The sequence below is a fragment of the Berghia stephanieae genome, chromosome 4, assembly GCF_034508935.2.
Source record: "Berghia stephanieae isolate SIO BIC M18660-M18661 chromosome 4, UCSD_Bste_1.3, whole genome shotgun sequence".
Lineage (NCBI taxonomy): Eukaryota > Metazoa > Mollusca > Gastropoda > Nudibranchia > Aeolidiidae > Berghia > Berghia stephanieae.
The window spans coordinates 52,742,851-52,747,759 of NC_088363.1; the positions used below are offsets into that span (position 1 = coordinate 52,742,851).

General features: G+C 32.2%; 1 long non-coding RNA gene across 2 annotated transcripts in view; it reads left to right on the forward strand.

Annotated features, from left to right (window-relative positions):
* The first annotated feature begins 266 nt into the window (after window positions 1-266).
* LOC144972034 (uncharacterized) overlaps window positions 267-4,909 on the forward strand; it is a 12,771-nt gene continuing 8,128 nt past the window's right edge. The window contains exons 1-2 of one of the 2 annotated variants that reach the window (XR_013645239.1): window positions 267-333; window positions 3,565-3,638. This is a non-coding gene — a long non-coding RNA (uncharacterized LOC144972034). Of the gene's footprint in view, window positions 414-3,564; window positions 3,639-4,909 lie in introns of both variants that reach the window. The other variant, XR_013645240.1, reaches the window with a different exon arrangement.

A 4,909-nucleotide genomic window follows, 5' to 3' on the forward strand; every position in this document is an offset into this window, starting at 1 on the left:
TACTCTTCTCTCTCTTCTCTCTCCTCTTCTCTCTCTCCTCTCTCTCTCTCTCTCTCTCTTCTCTCCTCTCTCTTCTTTCTTTCTCTTGGCTCAGTTCACCGGGGAAAGAGTTGTAGGGTAAGGACATGATATTTTAATAATTATTGCTTAACAATTAATTTGACAATGATTGGATAAATGATAAAGATTTATATAGTACGAGTACGACAACTTTTTAACAGCTGTAGACTGTAAACTCCTACTGGAGAAAAAAAAATTAGACGATAAAAGAAACCACAAGGCACCAAGTGATCAAAGATATGAAACTATTCGAAACTTATGGCACATATCAATGTAATATTATAATTTGCTGGCTGATGATCATATAGTAGCTTTGTCTATAATATTTTTGAGGACTTTCCTTTAAATATATGGTAATATTATTCGTTTGCGTTGTGTTGTAGATGTTAAATACGTCAGATACTAGGCCTAGTGCACTTGCAAGAATTTTTCAAAATAGTGATATGGGTATTAATTTAGCGTAGAAAAATAAAGGGGAGTAAAACATTTACTGGAGTGAAAAAATTATCGCTCTATCTCAACTGGTTAAAAAGTTATGACCGTTTATGTGGTGGAAAATCTCTATATAGCTTAATAGGAAAATATGTGACCAAAACACAGCAACCCAATGGATAATCAAGTATAATTCAGAAACTGCTTCAGATACATCTATGAAATTTTTACATGCGGTAATTCAACATCTCTGTAATACATTGCAAACAGAAAAAGAATTATTTATTGAGAGAGAAAAGTATAGTTTAGAGCTGAAACAGCTGAAATCAAGGAAAAATAGATCACGACATGCAAATGAATGACCTATTGTAATTTTGGAAAAGTCAACAATAAAATATTTATTCACATGAAGATAGACCAAATATTTCTATTTTTTATTAAACTCTCTCTCTGTCTCTCTCTCTCTCTCTCTCTCTCTCTCTCTCTCTCTCTCTCTCTCTCTCTCTCTCTCTCTCTCTCTCTCTCTCTCTCTCTCTCTCTCTTGTTTTTTTCTCTAGTTTCTAGCAAATATATTCGTCCCCACTCCGATCTCAAATAGTGTCTAAAAAGAATAAATAATTAAAAAGCAAGCAAACAGAAATATTCAGAGAGCGACCAAATGGTCAGATAGAGGAGAAAAAAAAAACAATAATTGTTTTAAAAATAAAAACAATTTAAGAAATTCATGCTCAGAAACCATGGAGCTCTTACATACTGTCTGTTCACCTAGTCAGAAACGGAACATTTACATAAAGGTTAAGCAAACAAAAAAACTCTAAGGTTTAGGTCAAAATATAAAAAAAAAAGAAAAAGAGAGATTTCCCTCGGAGCAGGGAATAGTGTTAACAATAATAATAATAATAATAATAATAATAATAATAATAATAATAATAATAATAATAACTAATAATAATAATAATAATAATAATAATAATAATAATAATAATAATATATAGTAATAGTATGATAATAAGAGTATTAATAATAAAAATAGTTTTATTATTGATAATAATATAATAATGATTATGATGTAATAGTAATAATAATAACAATTATTACAATTATTATTATTATTATATTATTATTATTATTATTATTATTATTATTTCACCCATCTGGGATAACGAATTTTCATTATCCCCAGACAGGCGTCTGGGAATAATGACAGCCCAAAATCAAAATCGATCAGAAAAAAAGAAAGAGAAGCGTAACTTATAAAATGAATGCATGGACATGAAAACGCCAATTAATTGAATAATGTAAAACAAAAATAACTTACATTAATTGCATATATTGTAAGAAAAACAGTTGTAAAGTTTTGATGTGGATTGACGAAGTTATCTCTCAAGTAAAAAAAAAAGCGCAGCAGACGACAGGAAGTGAATCAATATTATAAGAAAATCTTCTGCAAGCAATCGAGGACAAGTTCTATTTTTTGGGGGAGCTATAACTTTTGAGTGCAACCATATTTTGCTCTGAAATTTTTAGAGAAGCTACTAAAATATATATCTCAGAAGGACGTATTTTTAGTAAGAAGGACCTTCTCTGGTTTAAAAGTTATAAACGTTGTAACACACAATCTCTTTACACAAAGATTTCTCAAAATCACAATATAGGAAGATAATAATATTAGCATGGCTGTATGTAGAATTTTATGCCCTTTCCAATGATATATAATACTTGCCATTTCATTTCACTGAGAAAGAAAAATGAATATTTTTAAAACACTCCTAAAAATTTTCCCCTCAAAAACGGAAACAGAAATCCTCGCCTCTTTTCAACTCGCGAGGGCTACTTCTTGCAAGTGCCTAGATATATAGAATTCTAAGTCTAATTTCTTACACTACAGATAATAGACGTCTTCGCTTACAGTTAAAGCTTTATTCGTTGTAGTAAATTCATTCCGAATCCAACTAAAATAAAATGGATGGATTTCAATTTCAGGGTCCGTAATATCGAACCAAATTGGTCACCCCAAATTATCTGTACACGCCCATACACAATTCCATTATCCATACGCTTCACTACAGTGTGTCACATAACTATACTATAACGCCGTCACATAAAGCCTTTTCGTGTGTTTACATAGCGCTCTTTTTCACGGTGTATTGAATTTTTTTTTTTATATAATAAAAAAATCTTGCACTAGACTATACATAAAAATCGACATTCATACCAATCTGAACTGAATTCATCTGAATGAGTATAATCCACATTAATTAGACTGTTAACGGTTTTTTCAAAAGTAAATTGAATTTGAAAGCATTGAATTCAATAGCTTTTAACAGCCTCATAAGCCAAATATTTTAAACTTTGTCAGCTGTGTAGTGTAATATGAGTCAATATTGGAGGTCAAAATAATTGAGTTATGCCCCTTTGTATTTTAAGAACTGAGATTCTTTGCAGGTGATTTTTACAATGAAGCACCTCAAAATACAAGGAAAGCTTCCATGTGCTTATAGAAATAGTGAAATAACGATAAGTATTCAATTGTAAGCTTCAATTTATTAGACAAAGACAGATACTGTCTTACAATTCAATACTTACCATTATTTTTTTCTTCAAGCTTCAATCAGCACCATTTTAATTATAGAAATAGTGTATCTGCACAATATATCAAACTTTGAAAAAAATCCCAGCCGACAATTTGATGCATACGGGAATTGTAGAATGAACAAATCTAATTTATGACTGTTTTGTTAGACTCCGATCTCACCATTATCTGATCCATTGTTTGGAATCCACAAACAGAGTTTTACAAACTGAAATCATAGATTCCAGTATTCCACCTTAGATTGCCTTCAGCATTAACCAACATTTGGTATTTACAGAAGTGACAATTTTTCTCCTGATAATTCATTTTCAAGAGTTTGATTTTATTTTTTCAATTGGCGAGGTCAAAAAATTATTAGTTACTATTATCATTAAGTGCAAGGCTGCATATCTTTCAAAACATAATTTCTTTGCTCATTATCTGTTTACAAATTCAAAACATAATCAAGAAATTCATCTTTTATTTTTAATTCACTAAAGGACGGCATGAAGATACAGGATTACATCGTGTATTCATCAAAAGATTGTATTCATAATGGAGATCCAATCTTGAGGTAGGTATTCCATTTAGTCTTCTCTCTCTCTCTCTCTCTCTCTCTCTCTCTCTCTCTCTCTCTCTCTCTCTCTCTCTCTCTCTCTCTCTCTCTCTCTCTTTCTCTCTCTCTCTCTCTCTCAAACCTTCTGTATCTCTCCGTCTCTCTCTATCTCTTTTTCTGTCTGTCTCTCTGTTGGCTTAGTTAACTGGTGAAGTAAAATACTAGCAAAAGAGTGAAAATGGAAAGGCTTCATATGGGAACAAATCAGACAATGGACGTTTCGGGTACAAACCCTTCGTCAGCACAACAATACACAAATAAACGTGGAAAACAAATAAAATAGAATGAAAAATAACTTGTATCGCCTCAACCCCCCCCCCCCCCTCTCTTTTTAATTTTTTTTTTCTGTTGACGTTGTTGCTTTGTTTGTTTGTTTGTTTTTTTTAATTTTTGTTGTTGTTTTTTTTTTCTCTTCTCTCCCCTCTTTTCTATCTATCTATCTATCTATCTATCTATCTGTCTATCCATCTATCTATCTATCTATCTATTTATCTGTATTTTCCACTTTACTATTGCATCGGCATCTGATCGTTCGTATTTCCTTCGCGAAGATTCGACCTTCGCTCATCCAACAAACCCCCACCTCCGCCGTGACTCTTTCACCTTGCCCTCTCCAACGCCCCCTACTGTTTCACAACAGCTTTCTACTACTACTACTATTACTACTATTACTACTACTACTACTACTACTACTACTACTACTACTACCACTTATATGTCTTTTATCTTCCATTATTTTCTGGAAAGTTCTGTTCCCTGACGCTGACCTCTTCTTATCAATTAGATCACCCCCCTGGGGCACCCTATCCTCTACCCACGCCATGCTAACATTTCATTCATACTGCAACCACCATTGAGTACAGACAATACAAGTTATTTTTCATTATATTTTATTTGTTTTCCACGTTTATTTGTGTATTGTTGTGCTGACGAAGGGTTTGTACCCGAAACGTCCATTGTCTGTTTTGTTCCCATACGAAGCCTTTCCATTTTCACTCTTTTGTTAGTATTTTACGACACCGGCTTCAGGCAGCCCTTACCGTTTTCTACTTAACTGGTGAAGGCGTTGTATAGAAAGGACGTTTTGATAATTCGATAATAATCTTGCTAAACATCAACTAATTAAATAGATAAGGAATGGATAAATGAAAAAGATTTAAATATGAGGACACAAACAGCTGTAAACATAAATATTGGTGATCAATAATTAGATAGTGAAAAAAACAAAA